Source organism: Phyllostomus hastatus, unplaced genomic scaffold (genome assembly GCF_019186645.2).
Source record: "Phyllostomus hastatus isolate PE091 unplaced genomic scaffold, TTU_PhHast_1.1 phas_contig_137, whole genome shotgun sequence".
NCBI lineage: Eukaryota > Metazoa > Chordata > Mammalia > Chiroptera > Phyllostomidae > Phyllostomus > Phyllostomus hastatus.
The window spans coordinates 15,729,805-15,755,378 of record NW_025333583.1 but is presented as its reverse complement, the minus strand read 5'-3'; positions in this window follow the sequence as shown (position 1 = coordinate 15,755,378).

Genomic DNA, 25,574 nt, shown 5'->3' with positions numbered 1-25,574 from the left:
ATTCACTGGGCTGTAGGGGATTTGCACTAAGTCTGACCTCACAATAATTCAACTCGATTACTGTTATCTCCTAAATTCTGTGAGGTACCCTCACAGTTCTCCAATTCTGCTCAAAGGCCTTTCCATGTCCTCTCCTTCGCTGTGCATCTCGAGTCCTATCCACACCCCTAGAAACACTGGCTTCCCTCGATTTGTTTCATGTGTCGCTGAAAGGAGTCAGGGAGGTAAAATCATTCACTGAATGAAGAAGTAAAATTCAAAAGTTCAAATGACTTAATAAATGTCGATCGAAGACAGAAAAACAGAATAAGCGAACTCAAAAACTTGTTATCACCATCAAGTAAACTAGGTTATATTAATATTTTTTACTTTGCTGCATTACATTTATTCACTTTAGGCAAAAATATGAGTTTAAAGTCATCAACAGAGCCTCCTGGTAGTTGAAGATAAAAAAAAATGCTTGTTTTCTCTTTGAATCTGTAATAGGAAAGTATGTAGATGTGGTTTTTGGAGGAAATCCATTTAAATATGAATGACTTAATGGGTCCTTATAAGTCTGTTTGCCAATACTAAAGATTTTCTACTAATTAGAACTAATGGGAAGTAAAAAAATAAGAAAAGCAAGTACATAAATTTTTCAAGTTATATTTATCATATGAAGAGCCCAAATACAATATGTCTTCAATCATTTCTTATACACTCAAAAATCTTAAAAATGGAACATTAAACATGCTATTATCTAAAATTGCAACAAAAGATAAAAACTATTCATACTGTCTTGGGAAAATGTTTTATGTCTATGGATATTTGAATATAAAAGTATTTATTATGCAAATAATTAGCATTTCCTTAAGACATTCTAATTTGGAATAAATGATCGTTCAGACCGGAGTTAACATAAAGTTCTTTTACTTCCTCTGTGGAATCTGGAGTGGGTTGCGAGCAAACTCAGACACTGTGTTCTGCGTTAAAAGTAAGCATACATTTCCTATCACCTGGCAACAGCGCATCCAGTGGGAATCAGAATGCTGGTGGAGAACCTGTGCTATGCAGTGATTGTCGTCACAGAGAGGGTCATGACAATCCACATATAGGTGAGGGTAAGAAGGAAATAAAACACTCTGACCAATGTAAGAGCTATCAAGTATGACCCAGTGATAACTTTTTTAGAAATAGAATATGTCGCTATCACACGAAGGCAAAGATATGATAGATGTGAGATGTAGGCAAGTTCAGCCATGGCCAGGAAAGCAAGAGAAAAGATGTGCATTATAATAGGCTTATGCATTCAATTTCCAGGCCAATCAGAAAGGGAGCAAGGAAGCTGACAGCCAACTGCATAATTTAAACTAAAATATGTGTGAAAATATGCCTGTGGTTCAAACCACAAACTGGCTCATCCTCGAAGACCTGGAACATGCATCTCAAGATTTAGCATGTGTCCATCTGGCCCATGAGTTTCCATTCCAGGGAGGAAAACAGCTAGTCCCTTGCTGCAATTTAGTCACTTTCTTGGGAGGGAAAATGAGTGCTGGCTGATGGTGATGGCTCCCCCACTGCAACAGCCTTCCAATGGTCCCTGTGATGACAAGAGAGGAGTAGGAAGAGGGGGTATTCAGGTAGCTGAACAAAAAGTGACGTCTGTGTCCAAAGTGACTGCCCTCCAGAAGCCAACTCCCCATGCACTTCACAAATGCAGGAGAGTGACAGAAGCATTTAAGAAGGTCGTAATTAGGAGTGCAAATTTCCTGTAAATTTCCAACTTATATCTGCAATTTTCAAGAAAAATGTGTAAAGGGGGAGAGTAATTGTAATGGGTAACATGATATGGAATTCCTTGGAGAAATGTCTCATTATTGCTGAGTGTCTCCCAAGTCAGTTTCATAAGAGGAATCATGACAGATGGCCAGTTCCTCCAATGAGTTCATGAAGATGGAACCAATTTTTAAACAAGAATCAAGTATACCAATTTTTTTTAGGAGGCAACTTCATTTCTAGTAGGCTAGCATTCTGTAAGCCTTAGCAGATACTATCACCCACCTGGCTCTCTTTTGACACTGTTTCTATAAATGCCGACTCTGACTAATTCATAACTCGTAAATAAACCCCATGTTTGTAGAAGAATTCGAGGAGCTAATTTCAAAAGATACAGACTCTGACCTTCAGGCATCCCAGCTCAGGGAGATTTGCTGACCTTCAACTGTAAAACCAGGATGACACGCAGCACGGTTGGACCAGTTTTTCCTTATTGGAATAGACTCCGCTGGTCTGCAGGTAGAGAACCTTTCAACTTTTTCCCTTGATCTCTTTGTTCTGCTTTCCCTCTCCCTCCTTATAAAAACCTCTGCCTGCACTGAGATGTTAAGATGGTCTTTGGAACAAGAGTCCCTCATCTTCACAGGCTGCCAGCTCTTGAATAAACCATTTTTTCTTACAACAGCACCTGCTTCTTGGTTATCGGCTTTCAAAGTGACAGGCAGCCAGACCTGGGATCAGCGTGAACACCAGTTCAACATGACATTGAAGAACTGAGCTCACATATCTTATTGATTCTTTCAGTGAACTGAATGCCCCAAATAACATAATTTCCCATAGACTATAAATAATGATGAAAATAATCAAATGGTTATCTAAAGATAGAACCATTTTTCAAAGTTGCCAGTAAATTTAATATTCACTTGAAGTAAGAAAAATTTTTGTGATATAATGTTACTCAGTCAGCTAAGATTAGATTTAAATTTTCCTTTTGGAGGGCAATCAGATAAATTCACTTTGTACTTTTCTCCAATGCTAAAACCTCAATTTGTGTCCTTAGAATCTATTGCATTTCTTTTCATATGGTAAAGTTACTTGACTGAGCAAAAGAATAAATCCCTAAATTCAGAAATTAACATGAACTTTTCCTTGTAGTTTGGCTGTTAAATGATTCCTGTCATTACCTAAACATAAAGACAAAGAAAAATGCAAGTACATATATTTTTTAAAATGTCAGTAAAATTTTTTCCTTTTAACAAGGCTCTTTCACTTGAATAGGTTTCTGAGAGAACTACCAATTTGTTATTCTCTGAAAAGATGATTCACCTGGATTTTATGATGTATTCACTCACTTAATGTGTAAGCACATCATAAAATCACTTAATGCATCAAAATATTTGAAAGGGGAATATTACAGTGTGATTAGCATAAGAAGGTAGCATGCTCTGTCTGCTTGTGACATGAAGTGGTTCAGAAGCATGTAATGACTCATGTGAAGTTAAAGCAAACATGTGCAGACAGCAAAAACTAGACCCATGCTCTTAGTCTGTCTGACATTGATCTTTAGTTCTACACATGTATTCTGGGTACCAAGAAAGTTCCCAATATTCTATTACCATGTGTCATGCTCTCTGTTCTCAAAGAATTTCCTATCTAATGCAGTGATTTTCAACCTTTTTCATTTCATGGCACACATAAACTAATTGTTAAAATTCTGCAGCACAGCAAAAAATTTTTGCTGACCTGACAAAAAATAGGCATAACTTTGATTCAGTCACACTGGACTGCTATTGTTGTGTTGGCGGTTGTCATTTTTCAAATTTGACAATCTGAGGGAAAAGATGTCAGTGCCCCTGACTAAATGGTCAGGCATTGCATGTTTTAAAAATGCTTCTGGCACACCAGTTGAAAATCTCTGATCTAATGGACAGGCAAAAGCAGAGGCAATAAAAAAAGTAGAGACAAACAATAGAGTAGCTGACAGGAAGGGGAATAGAATAGCAATGCATTTGTCTGTGTCGGGCTATTAGAGGTTTCACCAAAAATAATATATTATACTTTTTATAAGAGGAGAAGAATTACATATTCAAGGTATTGAGGTGGATGGGGCTCAGAGAGAACAGTTTATGCTGATGTGTTAAATATAAGAGAATGAAGTGCTCATGAGTCATTTCAATGTTTTCAGTTTAGAACAACTCCATTCAGAGTGGCTTTTATCTCTTTCTCTCATGCAGTTGCATTAGTATTAGTTGCCTTATTACTCCTATAAATAAAGATTGAGTTGCTTAAGGACAACCAAGGAATTATAAAATTCAGACTAGTTCATGAGACTGAAGGATGTTGAGGTATCCCAAAAATCTGAGATAATAGAATTTGAATTTTATGGAAAGCTTATAAATGGAAATGTGTTTATGTCTTGAGAAAGAGTTAGGTCTCAAATTTTGTGAACCAAAACGTTACCTTGCAAACACAACTTCCACACTGTAGTCTTGTTCTTATCTAGAATTCAATTGTGTGTGTTTGTGTCTGTGGAAACCAGCTCATGTCAGCAAGTTAGGTGTGTGCAAATAATTCTTGAGGTTCTTAGGACACTATTTCTCAGCACATAGTGCACTGAAGTCTTCATGGTCAGGATCCGAAATCCTCAGAGTGTAATAGTATGTATCATGACTTTCAGATTGCTGTATTATCATGAAAATAAATTCCAAGAATATATCTGCTTGGAAAATTCTACTTAGTGTGTTACTATGAACCTGAAAGTAATTATTTTAAAAAGCAAAAGAACTTACTTTGAAAAATAATCAAAGGTAGAATAGAAATTGTCAAATGAGTCAATAAGATACCCAATAAGATATAATATCTTTCCCTTGAATTCTAAGTGTATTATTTGTCAAATCCAAGAAAAGTACATCGGCAGAAATTTTCTAAGAAAAAAACATGATATGGATAAGGCCAAATCAACAGAAAAGAACGGAATGTCTGCAAAATAGAGACCAGTGAACCAATTTAAAACCAATCAGAATTTATTTCAATTTATTTAAAATTCAAATTAGCTCTAAGTGTTAGTCTGGGAGCTATGAATAGTGATAAAGGATGAAGAAACAATAAAGACAGAATTATTTTGTTATCAGTTATTTTAAAACCAGTAAATACTGTGTATCAGTAAGCTGTTTCTATAATAGTATGCTGTTAAATCCCAAAGCTCAGTGGTGTATGACTGAAAGGATGTATTTTGTATGCCCCGGATCTAGGACCTGGTGGGACTCAGTTGATTTCAGATAAGACCAAGAGGGCTTGTATTCTGACTTCCACATCAGTTTGGATCTGTGAGGCAGTCACCGGCCTGCGGTGACCCTGAGTGCTGCAGATGCTCAAGACATGAGAAACATACACGCAGACTACCGAGTCCTGTGGAGAAATAGGAACCGAACGGCCACTCTCTCAAGGGGGGGAGCATCATGCCTTCCCGCCCAATCAGGCTTTTATTAAGAATACAGATACAGTTTGTTGATTACAGTCTGGCAGGGAAGATCAAACGAGTAGGTAACTTTCAAAGAGCTGAAAGGGCTCATGCTGAGTTTGGGGTTTTATCACGTAAAAGCTACAGGACCTAAAACCTAGTTTCATTTCCTGCCTGTGCCTTCATATTCTAATTCAAGAGCATCCTCAGCAAGCAAGTTTCACAGGATCTTGCATATTCTATGCCCCAGGTGTAAGTACTCCGGGGGTCTGCAGACTCTGGTCTGGACTGCACCACCCCTTGTTATATCTGCAGGCCTGAGTTGGGCAGAGGAGACAAAGGCAGCTGGGAGACTTGGATTTCTCACAGCCAGAACAAGGACTCAGGCTTTGTCAAAGTCCAGGGGGCAGGGGTCGATCACCCCCTCACTTTCACAGCCCCGAGTCTCTTATCTGGGGGGCCTTTCCCACGTGATCGTGCCTGTCTTAGATCCATTCTCTTCTGAGAAATGTTACCCATCTTTGGCTAACCAACCAAGCAATGGGGGCCAGGCAAGGAGCAGGCAGCACTCCTGCCAGTGACATAAGCTTGTCTCCTTAGCATCTCCTGGTTCGGAGGTCTCTGACTCAGCCTTAGTTACAGGGGCTTACAGCTTCCTGAAACCAGGCAGGGTGGACCCCAACAGATCTGCTGCTTGTGCCCCTCATTCTTTCTTCTCAGAGCCACAGACCACCCAAAATGTGTTCTTCCCTTGGCAGTAAGAGAAATCCTCGTGACCAAACCAAGCCACACAAGCACTTTTAAATGCTCTGCTTGAGTCACACCCACTAATGTCTCATTGGTCAAAACACATCATGGGGCCAAGTTCTACCATAATGGGATGGGAAAGGGTATTATTATGTTTGAGGTGAGGCTATGGCAAGAATGAGAAATAAAGGCTATTGAGAAATAGAAATTGGAGGCTGATAACTAAATCTGCCACAACCTTAACATTCTCTTATCTCAGAGAAGAAAATTTTTACACATTTTGCTAAGAATTTAGATTCTGAAATCAGGAGAATTCCTCATCTGTATGAACTAATGCATGTGGATTCCAGTAAAATATCCAAAATTAAAAACGGACATGCTTGGTAAGAAACACATACCTGCATGGATCTCTTGTTGATGTCATCCAAGGGGTGTGAAGTGCATCTGTCATCCACAGAAGGAAAAGGCAGAAACGATGTGGCTGAGTAAATGAGATGAAAAGTATAACATTGAAAGGTGTTACAATGCATGCAGTAAGAAAGTAGATGGGATGAAGGACAAAGCTGAGATGGTGAGAATTCTTCAACAAAATACCAGCACGATTAACTGGGGGAGAGGTGTGGAAAATTAAGTCTTTGGAATACAAATGAGAGTAGAATGTCAGAAAAAACAGCAAATATTTTGAAACGATATGCTAGAACTGAAATTTAAAGAATAAAAGTAAACGCAGATGACTGAACTCTCTGGAAGATTGGGGGGGAAATAAAAAGAAGCAAGAGTTAAAGTTAGTCAAAATATTTTCCTGGGTTGAAACATGAAAAGGGTATGTCCCACAACATGATAGAAATATTTTATAACTAATTATTGCATATTTTAAACTGTTCTGGTTACAAGCTGGGATCTATATAATTCATTTTAAACTCAGTATAAGTAGAATAATGCATTATTACTAAAAAAAACTGACAAAAATGGCATCAATATTAAAATTAAAGCCATGCTCATGTAAATAGATATAATAAAGCAACATAAAAAAATACTGAACATGAGGAAATTGAATCATGTTTCAACATTTAATAATATTACTTGTTTCAGATCATGGCAGAATAGTTTATTTCAATCTGCCTTTACAGAACAAAATAATTTGAAAATTTAGACAAAACATTATTTATAAATGATGTGAAGACACTAGCTTTATCCTCAAAGAATTTGCTGTCTCAAAGCATCTGCTTGAGATGGCAAGCAGAGCCTTCCACAGCCTTACAGAATATAAAAAATTATGTTCAGCACCCATCACGGAAGAGGAGCTCTGGACACGCCCCGGGACCTGGTGGCATCCTTGATGGGCTGCTCCAGCTGATCACCAGAAATATAAACCTTATCGATAGAAAGAAATACATCAACAGTAGCCTTGCTACCTGTAAAGCTTTTCAAAATTCGCCAAGCATAAAAAATAAAAATACAGCCCTGGCTGGCGTAGCTCAGTGGATTGAGCACGGGCTGTGAACCAAAGTGTCGCAGGTTCGATTCCCAGTCAGGGTACATGTCTGGGTTGCAGGCCATGACCCCCAGCAACTGCACATTGATGTTTCTCCCTCTCTCTCTCTCTCTCTCTCTCTCTCTCTCTCTCTCTCTCTCTCTCTCTATCTCCCTCCCTTCCCTCTCTGAGAATAAATAAATAAAATCTTTTAAAAAATAATAAAAATACAATAAAACCTGAGATAAAATGACAACAAAGACAGATACATAAGAGAGCTAGATTTTTAAATTATCACACATGGTCCCTCACTGGAATTAGTATTTTCAAGATACTAACTTTGATTAGCATTTTCAAGAAGTCAAATGATAAGATGGTAAAGATGAGCACAGAGCCAGAAACTCTAAAACCAACTTAAATAAAATGACTAGAGCTAACAGCCATAACCAATTAAAATTAGGAACTTAATCAATGTACTGAACTGTAAAATTACTGAACTGGAAGGTAGAAAATACATCGAGTGCAACCTGCCAGTAAAAGGCATGAAAGACATTCAAGGATCAAAGAGCGTTCAGGGACATGTGGAATAGGCCTGATCACAGCTGCCATAAAGGGAGAGAAGAAAAAGGAGACAGAAGCAGCAGTTGACACTTCCAAAGATAAACATCACAGACTTAGAAAGCACTCTGAACTCCATGCAGAACAACAGCAAAGCCAGTCACACCTAACAACATCATAGTACAACTGCCGTAAACCAAATAGAAAAGAACATCTTTCATATTACTTTTGAGATGCAATAGTGAGACCAAAAGTGAATTTCTTACTAGAATAAATGAAGCCAGAAAACAATAAAATGACATCTTCAAAGTGTAAATAAATAAATAATAGTCAATCTAGGCTTTAGTACAGAGTAAAAATATCCATCAGTGTGGAAGTGAAATGAAGACATTTTCGGAAAAGCAAGGTAACAGATATCATCAGCCATAGGTTTTACTAAAAAAAAAAGTCCATGCATAAAAAGAGCCGACTTTAGGTACTTAGATGGAAGCATAAGAATTCACAAAGAAATGAAAAACCAAAAAGTGTAACAAACATAAAACAAATATTGGCTGTATAAAACAACAAACAATATTTTTGATGACTTGAAATACGTAAACACAAAAATGTCACAAACGGGTTTAAAAGGATGAGAGGGAAGCAAAGTAAGTTAAATGGTTCTAAAGTCCTTGCATTTTGAAGAAAGTTGTAAATGTCTAATTTATATTAAAGCCAAAGATGAATATTATAATATATGAGCTGACCACAGAAAATCAGGATGTAAAACTAAGAAGTTCATAGAGTGAAAAATTTTTAAAAATTGAATACTAACCAAAAAGAGATTGAAGAAGGGAGAGAGAAGTAGACATAGAATGGGAGTAATAAATAGGTAATAAATGATATGCAGATATAAGCCCATTATATTAGCCATAAACAGACCAAATAGTTTAATTGAGAAAAGTTTTTCAGGATGGATTTAAAAGTAAACAAAGAGATACTGCATTAACAGGACACACCTCACATATAAGGTTAGAGAAAATTCTTTTTCTCCTTTTTACAGAAGGTTAAAAGCAGAAAAATTTCTTATAATTTATTGTGTTTATAGGCTCTTAAAAATGAACAATGTTAAAATAAAAATGTGGAAGATTATCTAAGTTTTAAACTATTCATACTATTTATAGCTTAACATAATGGACACTTTGTAGATATTGGCTAAAGTCATCCAGAGTTTAATGAGTATGTATATTAATTACCAAAAATATTTTTAAGAAATAATTATATATGCACAGATATTTAGCTACAAGACTGTTCACATAATATTTGAATTAGTAAAATAAGTGAATCAGTGGAAATATACAAATATAAGGAAATACACATACACACAAAATGAATTTTTTATATATATATACACAACCCATTTTAAATGAAATTGTCTGTCTGCTGACATGGGAAAAGGCTTGTTTTTGAGTAAAACAAAAACAAGCTATACAAAAGTACGTGGACAATTTTTTTCCAAATAAATACACACATTCATGTTTTTAATGAGTTGGAAAGATAGCTTTACAAAACTGGGATTACAGATAATTTTAAGACTTATTTGAAGATTTATATAAGCCAAGATGTTAAGTTTCATTTAGATAGGGCTGACAGTGAAAGGGGTTAATGTCGTTCTTCTTCGTGCCAGAAGGCACACTACACCCTGGTGGTTAAAGGACCACACTCTAACTCCTCCAACTAGGTTCAAATCCCAATTTCCCACTTCCTATATGGCCTTGGGGAGAAACTTTTCAAAAGGTGTGACATAAAATACGGGTATGTTTTTCCCTTGCTTTAAATTTCTATGTATGTACTCAGAACAATTTACAATTATTACTATATTCTTGGAGTAGATTTTGTAGGAGTCTGCACAACATCATGCCTCAGCTCCCGCATTGCTTGGATTGTAGTGGTTTCTTTCCTCCCCTCTCCACGCTCGCAGGGGAAGACACAGCTGGTGTTAGGAGGAAAAGGAACAGCTAGAAGGAGACACTAAAATCGTTGCAGTTTTGAAGTTGATGAGGTCTTTGTAAAAGCCTCCTTTTCTAAGTCAGTATTGACCTGGAAATCCACACTCACAACGTGAAGTACGATAACATGAGATTCTACGGCCAGACAGTCTCTGCAGTACTAATTTGTGTTCCTGTAGGAGCCACAGTTGCACAGGAACTGTGAAACGTGTGCTAGATAGCTGAAACAGTTCTAGGGCTGAAGGAGGGTTATCTGAGGTTACATTCGGACTGATTTACTGAACCACTCATTATTTCGCGTAAACATTTTCACTTCTAAGACAAAAGGAGTCACCTGACTCATAGTTAATGCAAACACATTCTAAACCTGATTGTTCTTTGCTCTTCCAAATTCTTTGAAGCAACCCAGGTTAGTGATTCAATGTGGGTAAATGTCACTGCTTTTGAGAAAAAAAAATCTCCACTTTCCAATTACACGTGCAGTCAGCTTTCACAGACAGTGAGTGTGGTACCAAATTATGTTGCCCAATGCAGACAGTTCCAGTGACTTTCAAATTTTTGTTTCTGTCTACGAACAAAAAAATAAAAGATTCAGAGTAGGAAAAAAGTTCATATATGTATGTATATATGTGCATATATGTATTTACACACATATAAAACCTCATTTTAGCTAGTTAATGTAGTCAATGACAGATAAAGTGTCAGATGCTAATACTATTACCTACAACTTAACAGAGAAGTGGTGTTCCATCATCTGCCACCATTTCCCTTAGGAGGTTGTCATAATGCTGTTTTGTGAAGAAAAGGAAATTTGTCAGTGTAGAAAGATTGGGCCAAGGCACTACAATGTGACAACAGCCATTCCTCTGCAATGACCCGCTGACTGCCAACTTCTCTGTCACATGGAACTAGAACCAACCCACCGGCTCCATAGGCTGGGGCACGAATCTCATCTGTCTTAAACGTCCTTGCCTAAGACTTGTTTTTTTCTTCTTCTAAAATATGTACCTTTACCCTACAGTATCTACTTCAAATTTACCAAAGAAGAAAATGAAAACTAAAAGCAAAAGCCAAAACATCCAAAAATATTAAAAAAAACTTGAAAATATATACCCAGAGTACTTGCACAATACAGATAATTCCTTGCTTCCACAACACAAATGAGTTAAGTGTTGTCTTTAAACTGATGGCACTGGTCAAAAACTCTGAATGCACATCTACTATAAATCTTTCATAACTTCTGTAAGATCCAAACAAACTATATTTCTCACTGATTCTCACTGAGGAGCAGCTTAGAGATGAAAATCAGCATGTGAATGATACCCAGAGAGTGTGCCTCAGAGACTGTTTGCTGCACAGCAGGGATCATGCAGTACTTTTACTTCTAACCTCCAAAATAACTATGGTTGCTCAAGCACTGAGATAGATCGGTGATGGAGTTGGAAAGCATAAAGAACTATAGTGTGTGTAGATTATTTTACAAGACAATTTTCTTTGAAATTCTTCAAGAGAAAAGCATCCATATTGTTTTTGCTGGATGGAATATCACATTATAAATTTTAAAATATTCTCAAATAATCATTCCAAAGATGGGAGAAAAATTTTAGTAACAGTTCATTATTTTATCTCCCTTAATTTAACACTGACATTTTCCCAATGGTGGCTTCTAAAACAGGAACTCTGTCAGCCAGGAACCATTTACATCCTGTAGGCAGCTCTTCTTGGCTCAATCTACTCAACAATAAATTCAAATTTAGGCGGACAAGATCTGTTTCCCACTTCTTCGTTCCCTACAGCCACTTAGGAAATATTCCTTTTAACAAGGGAGGGAGGGAGAGAGAAAGAGAGAGAGAGAGAGAGAGAGAGAGAGAGAGAGAGAGAGAGAGAGAGAGAGAGAGAGGGAGAAACAGAGACACAAAGAGACAGAGAGAGGGCGGGGGAGAGAGATGCAGAGAGAACAAAGGCAGAATGAGGAAAGTGATTGGTGAATAATTCAAGTGAAGTCAGGTCATTCTACCCTGTTTATACTCTCTATGGGCAGGGACAGAGGTGGGACTTACCTGTAAATTAAGCTGCAGCTGTGTTTTGACTGACAAGACAAGCCTCCTATGCACAATAATTCTCTTGTTAACTAAAATTCCCACCTGCCGATTTGAAATGGTTTGCCTCTTTCTTCCGTTTCCCCTCAGCCTCCATGTACAGCGGTCGTTTCGGGACCCAACATAAATGGGGCCCAATGCCATGCGATGTACATCAGCCGTTACTAAGCTTCAGCCCAAGAACCAGGCACTCATTTTTAAAAATACAGTTTTATTGGCACATGGCCACGTTAATTTATTCAGGAATCAGGCATAGCTGCTTTTGTGCTCTCCTGGCATATTTTGCAGTCTCAGCAGAGATGACAACCTGGCCCACAAACCCTAACATACTTCTCCGGATCTGCAAGAAAGTGTGTTGCCAATCTCTGATTTAAATAATGGATTTTAGTGTAGGTTAGTTAGTTCCTTTGTTAGTATACTGATTAACTATATTTTTCTCCATTACTTAAAAAAAATAGATACAACCTAATAGGTAAAACATAGGGATGGTTAATGCCAAGCTTTGTGAAATTGGACATTTGAATATTTTCCTGTAGTGGTATAGCACCACCTCATGGCACATTACAGAAACTGTCAGAGGAGATTACGGAAGTGCTACTGAGTTTACTGAGCATTTGGAATGCTCTGGGGTAACTTCTAAATTCTACTGAAAATAATGCGTAAAAAAATGTATCCCCTTTTGAATTAAAAAAATTACAAAAGTTAGAAAACACCTAATCCAAATCTATTATATTCTAAAAACAAAATTGGCCTTCTGAAATTAAATGACTTACTAAACTTACCCAGGAAGTTTAACAGTAGGATTTTCGATTTCTTTTATTTTTTAAAAAGATTTTATTCATCTATTTTTAGGGAGAGGGGAAGAAAAGGAGAAAGGAAAAGAAACATCAGTCTGTGGTTGCCTTTCATGCACCCCCTACTGGGAACCTGGCTGGCAATCCAGGCATGTTCCGTGACTGGGAATTGAACCAGTGAGACTTTGGTTTGCAGGCCTGCACTCAATCCACTGAAGTACACCAGCCAGGGCAGATTTCTTCTATTAAAAAATAAAATTATTTATGTATATAGGTATGTGCATGCTTAGTATGTTGAAATAAATATTCCAGTAGTAGTATTTTTATTTAAAAATCAATTTAGTCATTTTAACAAAACTTTTTATTTAGAAGTTAGATTCATGAAAAATTACTCAGATAGTAAGCAGAACTAGTTTTCAAACAGAGAAATACTTAACTGCTTACATCAATATCAAATTTAGGGAAATAAAATTGCATCACGTTCAGTTCTGTACACAGAGGTCAAGAAGGGCATAGAAAAATGGGAACACGTTAAGGTGACTAGGTTATGATCAGGTGGATGGGCCAGCATGGTTCAGAACACCATTCTCCCTCACGGGCTGTGGAGGGAAGGGAACGGGGCTGTTTACTGCGGAGAAGACACGGGTGAGCGCGGCAGGGGGTGCTGCTGTGAGTTCCAGCATGGGGAAGACAGGTTGCGCTTCATTTCCTGTGATCCCAAGGTATAGAATGAGTTCTGGTGGCCAAAGATATAGGGGGACGGTTTTGTTCTAAGGCAAAAACACATTCTAATAAAAAATGCAATGGGACCTTTGGTGAGTAATGAGTTTACTCATTACTGTCGTAAGAGATACCCAGTCAGAAGTTTATACTCTCCTTGGGAGTGTGGTGGGGCAAACTGACAGGGAATGCTGTTCAGTAGTCGGATGAGAGATGACGGTTGGTCCTGACACCACTATTAAAGTTCAAATTTGTATATCTGAGGTGTGGAGATGCTGGTGGAGTGTCGTGGAATCCTACACCATGCATACCTATGGGGACTCGTTCAAGGATTAGGTTAAGTGTGTTGTAGTCTAATGTAACCTGTCAGCAGTCAAATGATAGCTGTGCCTCCCTTAGTTGAAAAGCAAAACACAGAAGCCCTGGCTGGCGTAGCTTAGTGGATTGAGCGCGGGCTGCGAACCTAAGTGTCGCAAGTTTGATTCCCAGTCAGGATACATGCCTGGGTTGCAGGCCACGACCCCCAGCAACCGCACATTGATGCTTCTCTCTCTCTCTCTTTCTCCCTCCCTTTCCTCTCTAAAAATAAATAAATAAAATCTTAAAAAAAAGAAAGAAAAGCAAAACGGGAAAGTTTGTGGAATATTCTCGAATTTTTAGACATGCTCAGACACAACGAGGGTAACCAGACTCTGCTGGTGGAAGATGCTGGCCAGAATTTCTCTAAGAAACAAAGCATGTCTCGTTTTTTTCATTGATACATCCTGAGTTAAGGCAGCTCTAGAATGGGGAGCTTCACAAAATACAATGACTGAAAACAGTTATTAACATTATAATGAGGTGGCTTTGTGTCATAGTCATAAAGCCCAAGTATTTCATCCTAGGGTACAAATTTGATTTACTCTACATTCATTCTGCAGCTTTAAATCCAAATGGACAACAATTTGGTGATTGCTGGGGGAAGGAGGATGTAAGGGGAATAAATGGTAATGGAAAAAATACAATTAAAAATAAATTTAAAAAATAAATAAATCCAAATGTGCTGAGACCCACTTTGATGTCCACCACCCGTCACAGGGCTGTCTCAGAGAGTCAGAAATGTGTTTCCCAAGCGGTGACTCCACACACCAGGCCACCTCCTGCTGCTTTTTGTGTGTTCTTACCCTGCTTGGGCCCCAATGCTCCAGACCATGCTGCCCCACGGCACGGATGCCATCCACAACACTCAGGCCAGACCTTCCTCACTGGGTGAACATGGACGCCCTCCTCAGCTCGCTCAGACTTCCAGACCTGTGCCTCCTTCCCACTGATTCCCTCCTTACCCTGTGTGCGGTGGGCCCTCACTCCCACATTAGATGTGCTCCTTGCAAAGATACCCTCCTCACTCGCGTCTGACACCACTCACTGAGCATCCCCTCCCATAAGCTTCCGTCTCTCCTTGCTCAGCCTCTGCATCTGGTAGCCCTTCCAGGCAGAGACCCCCCACTCCGCCTTCCTTGCTCTCTGACCCTCTGCTCTTCTTTCTTTCTTTCTCTCTCTCTCCTCCCTTCTCTTCCCCTTCCCTGTGTTTTTCTTTGACCTACCTAATAAGGCTTTAGGACTAAATTGTTCAGGAAAGATATTTAGGAATGAAAGAAAAGGAAGAAAAAGAAAGAGAAAACACAAAACTAGAAAAGGTTTGGTTATTTCTCAAAGCAAACCAACATTCCTAGCTTTTTCATTGACAAATGTTAATGTTAAAAATGTCAAAAATATCAGTCATTCTTAGGATATATTTTTAAATAGATAGCATAAGCTTATACATCCAGTCTCTAATTTTACTACGTTTCTCTTATTTAAAAGTCTGAAAGCTCAAGTGTTGAAGTTGGCAGTGACAAGTCTATAAGCAAAGAGCACACTCCACTAATTGTTAAAGCGTATAATAGTATGCTAATTTTTTGGTATATTTCAGAAGTATATTTCAGTCTTACTGGAAAGTGCATTTCTTCCTCTGCTCTTTTATCCTTTTCTTAATTTCATATTGATTGGCATTAAAGAAATTATAGCAACTGAAAGTGGGTTAGGAATTCCTCAGCATACAAAGCAAAAATGCAATGAAAGGTCACAGCAGAAAACAAAGAATGCTGATAAACTGAACAGCAAAGACAGGGAGGCTGAAATTGTTACAGGCATATTCTTCAAAGCTAAATGTAGGGTTCTCTTGTTGTTGTCGATTTATTTGGTTTGGTTTTAGAACAGTGAGTCTAAAGGGGAAAGGATTAAGAAGGGGACAGCTGCTTTCACACATACAGTTAATGCAACGGACTGGAGTGCGTGTCTCCAAACTTCATCTACTGAAACCTAACCCCCAGTGCAATGGTGTTAGGCGGTGGGGCCTTTGGGAGGCCATCAGGACACGAGTGCTGCCCTTATGAATGTGTTGTGTGCTCCCCAAAAGAGGCCCTGTGAGGCAGGAAGTGACCCTCAGCAGACGCCAACTCTGCAGGCACCTTGATGTGGGGCGTCTCAGCACCTACACCTGTTAAGAAATACGTTTCTGCAGTCTGTAAACCCCCAGGCTATGGCATTAGTTACAGCAGCCCCGACAGATTAAGATGGTCAGATTATTTAATTCTCTCAAATACATACACAGGTCAGATTTATTTGTTTCTTCAGTACTGTTATCTTAGGTAGAAGTTTAATTGGATTCCAACTTTGGAAAAAATTTTAGCTGAGTATTATTCTCCTGACCTAAAAAAATCATAATGACATACTACCACCACCAGGGGGAGCATTTGTGGCATTAAGTTAACAGAAAAACCAAGGAAAATCAAATCTCTTTCAGTGAAGAGAAACATCACGTCCTGCTCCAATTTTAATGATACAAAAATTACAGTTCCCAGCACTCTAAGAGTTTAATTGTGAATTTTTTAATGTTTAATTGTGAATACCCTAACTGGGCCCATGCGGGGTATGAGAAATGATGACCTGATTAATACTAATCCTGATAGTGATGCCCTAATTTAAACAGCACTTTATAAAATTTTTTTCCTGGTTGAATATACAGTAGAGTGTATAAATACTGAAATCAGATTGTCCAAGATAGATTTGGGTCCAACACATAAATTGTGTCATCTTTGGAAATGTATTGAAATTCACTCTGCCTTGGTTTGCTCTTTTAAAAAATGGAGAAAATAATAGTCCACATGTAGAAGGATTGCTGTGGCAGACAAATACATTAACATTTGTAAAGAGCTTAGCACCATGTCCAGGATAGTAAATCTCAGGTGTTTCTACATAAATGTGTTATTATTCTCAAAAAATAAAACAAAACAGCCCTGGCTGGCATAGCTTAGTGGATTGAGTGCGGGCTGCAAACCAGGTGTTGCAGGTTTGATTCCCAGTCAGGGTACATGCCTGGGTTGCAGGCCATGACCCCCAACAACTGCACATTGATGTTTCTCTCTCTTTCTCCCTCCCTTCCCTTTCTAAAAAATAAATAAATAAAATCTTTTAAAAAATTAAACAAAAACCTCAGTGAAGGTAAGACAATATTATTCTGCATGCCACAGATGAGAAAACAAAACTGGAGTTTGTCTCTTACCAAAGTTATGAGTTCTGAAGTAAGTTTTGTTATTAACTCATCAAGGAGAAGGCTACAAATGAGCCTAACCAATAGTTAAAGTACGACCCTGAATGAAGACTGCAAGCTTAGGTTTCTAAGTTAGAAAAAAATATGTACAATGTTGACCTTATATGGCTTTTCTTTTATTATACTTGAAACATGTGGTTATATTTTGTGTTTTTTCTACATTTTATATGATATATATTTACTAAGATGTGTTTTACATGAGGAGTATGTATAGCCTTACTCCCCATTGCTTCCTTCCTTCTACACCCTCAGACCCTTTTAAAAACATCTTCACCTTAGCTCACTTTGTTCTCAGATAAAATTTTAAAATTCAGTTGATCGAGGCATAGTAACTGCTTTCAGAGGGCTTATGCCATATGCTTTGCATAGCTTATTTTATTTAATTCTCACAACAAATCAATAAGGAAGACATTAAGTACACTGGACAGATAAGAACACAGAGATGTTCAATAGTGTGTTCAAAGTAATGAGCGAGTGGATGGGAAGGCCGGGACCTGACCACTGCACTCTCACTTCTCCGTAGCGTGACATCCAGACTCTGGAAGGTTTTCCCATTTTAAAGGAAAATCTACTTCTGCCATCTTCTGCTGTGTGTCTCCATTCCTCACCTTAAGAAAACATCATCCTTACTATTTCCTTCATATTTCAAATTACAAAGTTGAAATATGAGGGTTGTATTATAGTTATATGACATCTATTTACAGGAAAATGTTTAAAGCAATTGAAAGAATTATGGAAAACATATTCTTTAAAAGTCTCGGTTCTCCCTGTGACCACTGCCACAGCTCAGAGGGTGAGAAGAATGTCGTCACCATCACCCAGCCAGCGCCTTGCCACCCGCCACATGTGGGAACGATGCCATAGTAGGCATTTTAACTCGGTGTTTCCGCTGCCAAGAGAACTTTTTGACAAAAGAAACGGAAGACTCTAGAGCAGTGATTTCCAACCTTTTTCATTTCATGGCACACAAACTAATGACTACAATTGTGCGACACATCAAATATATGTGTTTTTGCTGATTTGACAAAAATAGCTATAATTTTGAAGTATTCACACAGGAAAGCTATTGTTGTGTTGACTGTTGCCATTTTTCTTTTAATTGACAGTCTAAGGGAAAAGAGGTGAGTATCCCTGACTAAATAGTGAGGTGTTGCATGTTTTAAAAATTCTCCATACATTGGAAAATCGCTGCTCTAGAGCATCCACCTGGCCTGCAGAGGGCGCCAGTGGCCCAGGCAGCAGAATTCAGTGCCTCTCCTTAAACTCGGCCTTGGATGTGAGGTTGTCTTGCCCCGCGCACTGGCTGTGGATTGTGGAGGCCAATGCAAACCGGTACCACAATTTCCTGCCCTGGAGACTTGAGTATGCCATCAATGACGTTCATAGCTCAGTTTCAGATTGGGCCTCCAATTATATATCTCTAAAAGGTAGTTATATTGAAGTACATGTAAATTTCTCAGATCATCATTTTTTATCTTTAAAGAAGATAAACTTGTTTAGTAGATCAGAATACAATTCAAGTTCTAGAATCATTCAATTCCTGATATCATAATGCAAAAATACTCATAGTGAAACTGCATTAAAACACCTTAGCTAAAAGACCTGTTTACCTGACCTAACAAAAAAATTCAAGTCATATACTACTTAAATCCAGTCATATCATTTCCTGTAAATATATTTCTTCCTTATCAAGCTAACAGCCCTTTATTCACTCAAGTTGTTTCCTAGAAAGGTTATGTTAAATATAGGGGCAAAGCTGATAAAATGCGTGGCCTTTGGTATTAAAGTGACCTGGGTCCAAGTCTGACATTTGCTACTTGGTAGCTGGGTGACCTTGAGAAGTGACTTTGCTTCTCTGAACGTCAACTCTCTCAACGGTAAATAAAAGTGAAAATACTTGCTTCACATATCATCGTGAGAATTAATTAGACAATGCATAGAAATGCTTAGCACAATATAGGTATGCAAGAGTGGCTCAGCAAATAATGGTGGTATTACTAAATGGATATTATTGATTGTAACTGGCATATTCACGGCTTTGTGCACTGCTTGTCCCACGGAGGACAAAACCTCTGGCACGTGTCACTGCTCTAATATTTTAATTATTCTATGTGGCACATTTTTTTCTGTCTTTAAGACTCATTCTCAAAGTAGAAAATATTTAGGGCAAGAAAAAAGTGTAGCTGTTTAAACATTCAGTTGGAAATATAACTCTCAAAATACTAAAAAGAAATATATCCTCTTAAAATTTTAGAATATTAATCCTTGTTATTTGATAAATTATTTAAATAGTCTACAAATAAATAATGCACTAACTAAATATAAATTTAGCTTACTTTCTGACTGAATTATGAAAGAGCGTGAATTACCAAACTTTCACCAAGTTTGGAGAAATTTGTTATTAAAATAAGAATGTGGAGGAAGGGGCATAAAAGCCTGAGTTCAAAGTGATAATCATGAAATGAGAAAAATAAAAATAGAGTATAATCATAAATGGGAGCAAATCATACTACCTGTCAATAATATTTATACATCAAATCAAAGACCACTAAAAGAATAAAAGAAAACTGAAAGAAATGCTTAAGTGAGAGTAGGCAGAAACACAAAAGTGGCAACCTCATCTCTGCAAACTCAACACAGCAGTATGTCCAGACTGACCCCTCGACATCTCTTCCTGGCTCTCTCACAGCCACTGCAGATACAATAATGTCAGACACAACTGGATTCCCTCTTGCAGACATATCCTTTACTTTTCTTTCTACATCTCAGTGAATCCTTCTGCTATTCATCCTGTCGCTCAAGCCAAAACCTTTGCACTCTGAGGTTTCTATCTACTCCACTGTTTTCTTAGTAAATTTTAACAAATTTCTACTTTCAAACAAACCAAATGCAACTGTCTCTTTCCAATTTCCCACCTAGTGCCCTAGCCCAGGGCACTCTGTTGCACACCAGAAGATTGCAGTAGGTTCCTACCTGGTCTTCCTGCTCTTACTCTTAAAGTCACCATGTCACTCCCTGCTAAAAATCTTTCAGTAACTTCTTTTCATACATAGGGGAAAACCCACAAACTTTTCTCAAACCTTTAAGATCATACATAAGCTGACTAGTAAACTACCTTTTCAATTTCATTTGCTTCTACTTACCCCTCACTCACTCTAAGTCACACTGGCATTTTTCTGGTTCCAGGGCATATGAAACCTATGTCTGACTAAGGATCATTGCATTTGCTGTTCTTAAAATAAAATAAATTAAGTCCTGACCAGCGTGGCTCAAGTGGTTAGGCATCATCCCTCATGGTGAAAGGTCATGGGTTTGATTCCTGACAAACGCACATGCCTGGGTTGTGGATTTGGTCCCAGTTTTGTTGGGAACTGCCCTGCATGGTTTCAGAAGCTGTAACCACCCCCATGACTAAGGCTGGGTGAGCGACCTTGGGACCATAAGCCACTGAGGAGACAAAGCTTATCTCCCTGGCAGGGTGCTGCTTCTGCTCCTTTTACTTCATCCATAACTGGACCCCAGTGCTTGGTCGGTTAGCCAATGATAGGTAAGATTCCCCAAAGGGGGGAATGACCTAAGCCAGGCACGATCATGTGGGAGGCCCCCAAGGAAGGACTTGGGGGGCTACAGCAAAAGAGGGTGATGGACCTTTGCCCCTCTGCTTTGAAAAAAGGCCTGAGTCCTCATTCCGTCTGCAAGAAGTCTCCTAATCTCTTGGCTGCCTTACTTCCCCTGCCTGACTTAAACCTAAAACAATGACAGAGGGTGGTGCAGCCCTGTACTGGAAAGGGCAGGTTCCCCAGGCAATCAGGCCTAGGAAAGAATATGTAAAATCTTGTGAAACCTGCTTTGTTTAGAATGCTCTCAATTAAATGATAAGGGTCCAAACAAGAAGTGATTTTGTTCCTCAAAGCTTTATAGCTCTTTAGCTATCTGACTGACTCAAAATAGGCCCTCAGAGTTCTTTGTTATCTATTGTTTGATCCTTACTGCCTGACAATGATTAATGAGCTTTACCTGTATTCTTGTGCAAACGAACCCAATAAAAGCCCATTGAGGAAAAGGCTCTGGGCCCTTCTCCTTTGAGAGATCTGCCACCTTTCCTCCCCAAGCAGATCACATCTTGGTAGACTTATTCTCATCTGTGGCAGCCAGGGAGTGGGGGTGGGGGCCCTGCAGGCAGAGCCCTCCCAACACTGGTTGAATCAAGTACAAGAGGCAACTGATCAATGTTCCTCTCTCAAGTCAATGTTTCACTCTCTCTTTCTCCCTCCCTTCCCCCCTCTCTAAATATTCACTCATTCATTCATTAAAAGATGAAGTACTATTTGCATTTCATAAGCATTACTTCAAGCAATCTTCACAACAACCCAATGCAATAGGTCTCACTGCTGTTGTCATTTTGTTACTGAACAGAAATGGGGTTCTGCTGCCTGATGCCCATAGACAAACTCTGGAGGCAAAGGTCTGGTGAAAAGGAAAGAGGTCATTTATTCAGAAGCTACACAATTTTGGAAAAAGGGCAGGCTTCTCTCAGAGTCCATTCCCTCCAGCACATCCTGAGAAAACCCCCACACCCACCCTCTGCCAGACCAATCCAAGGCTGTACCGGGAGTTCCTTCTCATACTTAAAAATACCTTCCTTTGGGAAAGTGCAGATGGCTGCTGAGTCATCCTCCAAGCAGCTCAGCTTCTTTCCCTGTTACTGTCAAGACTCAGGCTCTTTTCTGGAGGCTGCATGCACTCCAGCTCCTGACGGGGCGAGCAAGGGGGAGACGAGGGGAGTGTTTCTCCCTTCCCTCCATTTAAATGTCCTGGCCCCAGGTTTTGTGCACCCTGGAAGGGCTCAGCACCCAGCCAGTCCCATCCTTTCCCCAGGCTTGACTGGAAGGTCAGCGCTTCCCCTCACTGCCACGTTCCAGAAGGGAGTAGGCGGGGTTTCACCAGCCACACGCGTGCGACCCGCAGGGTCTTCTCCTGTCCCACGGCCGTCCAGGGTGGGGATATCTGTCCTCACGTGCCTCACTAGCTTGTTGACCACTTGCCTCAGGCAGCCTCCTCCTCTGGCCCCTCTGCTCCCTGCACCACGTCGTCGTCGTTGGTATCAATCTTATAGATAAAATGTAAACCTCAGACAAAGAGAAGATAACAAACTGACCTGAAGTCAGAAAACTGGGTAAGATGTATGGATTTCGACATTTTCAAAATTTCAAATTTTGTCTTTATGTGGGAAAAGCAGGAAAAGCATTTTACAGGGCATGCCCCTATCCATGAAAATGAGCACATGTATTCAAACAAAAACAAAGCTATTACATCTCTAGATGCACAAATGTATGTAAATGTATATAAATGTACAGGGCTCTAAAAATCATAATATACTATAAATCATACTATACTATACTAAATCATAAGTATGATTGTAGTATAAATCATACTATACTAAAAACCGTACTATAGCTACTTATATTTACACAAAGAAATGCTAGAAGAATGCATCTAATACTGACAGTAGTAGCTGTCTGTGGGAATGGGTGTGGAGATGAGACCAATTACAACAGAAATGTGAGACCTTTTTCAAACCATGTAAATATACCTGCTCAGAAATATTTTAACAGTAAACAATGTACTGGGAAAAACTAAATTAAATATAACGAAGCTTGATGACAGCTTCTTGGGTCAACAAAAAGGCTGATTTGGAAATTCTTTGCCACATCCTTGTTATGATATGCCTGTAATTTACAGATTGAACTGTTTTCCTAGGCGGAATCCAGGATCAGCATCTACTTTAAAACATTCCATTAATTACCTAAAATTTTTGATGCTGTAAGAGAAAATCTCTCCCACTGCAGAACTGCTGATCTCACATTCATTTCTCCTAATTAACTCATTGCTCCTTGGTTGTGTTTCTTTCTGGGGTGGATTTAAAGAGGAACCTCACCTGTCTTCAGAATTGAAACAAAATACAAATGTTTGCTATGTTCCTTGAAATTTCTTAAAATGTCTAACTGTGCTTTCTTTTTAACATTGGAGGACTGGGTTCCTTAACTCTGAAAAACAAGTAGAATTGTGGTATGACCGAGTTTATTGTCCTGCTTCAGCTACGTGAGGGAAGTCTTAAAAGTCTTGTTCAAGTTCATCAATTAGTTTACCAAATTGGGTTTCTCAGAAGCTCAGCTTACAAGTTGGATCTGTGTGTAGGTAATTTTGCAAGGAAGTGTTTCCAAGGAGCATGAGTCATACCAGAGACAAAGCTGTGGTCTCGGGCGGGCGAAGTCCCAGGGAGGTGGCTCCAACCTGATCCTGCAGGGGCACCCTGGAGCACGAGGTACACCTCAGAGTTGGCCACAACAGAGATGAGGGAACTGAAATTTCATATTCCCACCTGGGAGTGGTGGACCACATAAACCAAGTCCAGGAAAGTCCGCTGAAGAAGAGCCCTAGGTCTGGCCATTGGAAAACTCACTGAGAGCCAAGGAGTGGAAGTTGCTTAAGAAGGAGGCAGAGAGGGAAGGTGCAGAAATATACAAGGTGATTAGAGGCTGGGGGTGAATCGCCAATGTTATCTGATGCCATTACTCATCAGTCTGTAACCACAAACTCAGAGTGAATTTTATGTACCATCGGTATAGATCCAAGGCTATAATGGATTTATCTAATTGTTACCATATGTAACAAATAACCAGAATTCATGTGGGTAATTTGACAGGTCAAAATTCAACCCTAAGTAGCATAAAAGAACCTGTCTTATCATCTCTATTTTTAATATATTTAAGCAACTTGGTAAATTCATTCAATTAATGAGTTCCATGTATCATAAACATTCTTCTCTATAGTGACGTCTTCATTTAGTAGCCACAAATTAAGCATGCATAAGAAACTTAAGCAGTTGAATAAATGTTTCCAAAATGTCAGATTTGGATGAACTATTATAGAATTAAAATTTCTATACTTGGGGGTCATATTTCAATGTTTAAGTGGACTATTTCAGCAGTGGATTTATGTAACAAATACTGTGCCAGGCACATTCTGGGCATTGGAAATAAACTGAAGACTAAAACTAACGAAGTCCTTCCTCATGGAGATTACTTTCCAGAAAGGGGAGAGAGAAAAAATAAGGAAAGGAATATGTGACATTATTTCTGATGTTGACATGTCCTATAAATATAATATAAAATGTAACAACATAAAATAAAATGACATGATAGAAACTTAGAGGAGTTTAAAACCATACTTGAAAACAAAACTAAAATACTAATAGAAGAAAATATTATCTTTGGAATTTTGAAGTGAGAAAGGAGTTCTCATATCCAAAAAGCACAAACTGTAAGGCAAAAGTAATTGCATTTTAAAACATCAATATCAAGAATGTTTGATTAGTGAACTGAACCATAGACAAAAGTAACTGAATAATGACTGATCAGGAAAAGATATTTGTAATACCTAAAACTGAGGATTAGGACATAGAGCAGATGAGAAATTCCTAATATCATCAAGAAATGAACCAATAGAAAAATGTTCAAAGAATATAAAAAATAGGCAAAACAACAAATCTCATTGCTAAAAAGCATTTGAATAGTTAGACACATCAGTAATTAGAGGAATGCATATTAAAACAAGATGATACTCTAAACACATCAATTCAGTGAAGTTTAAAATAAGCACATATCAAATGTTGGGAAGTGTGGAGAGAAATGGAAAGCATCACACCCAGCAAGCAGAGGTGTAAGTGTTGCTGCAGAAGGAGTTGCTGATGCTGCCAACCCCAGAGAGACTACGGCTCAGTGGTCAGGCTTTGCTAGTCTACCCCAGAGAAAATGTTGTTCAAGCTGACATGGGTTTATTTAGGCTACAGCAAGTCAGAGGCAATCTTGGTGTCCACTAGGAAATGTGCAAATGAAAGGTGATGATTAAGCACCATGTAAGACTCTGCAATTAAAGCCAATTAACACACACACACAGCAATATGCCTGGTGTCAAGTGGAAAAACTTTGAGGATAGTAAACTGTATAGCAACAACCATTTATATATTGAAAATACACAAATGCAGAAAAACACTACATACTGTTTAAGGATATGAATGTACCCAAACCAACAAATACTATGGCAAGGCTAGGAAAAGGAACAAAGTTGAAAATGTAGTTAAACAAAGAATAGCCTACATTTCTACAAAACTTTTCTACACAAACTGTGCTCTAATTTTATATTTAGAATCTCTTGAAAAACTTTGACTACGTTTTCATTATGCTTTATATTTACCATGGTACAAGGACCCATGCATTACATTCATTCATTTTGCAAACTGCTGCCAGGGTCTACTACACACCAGGCTTTGTGCTGAGCATTGGACTTAG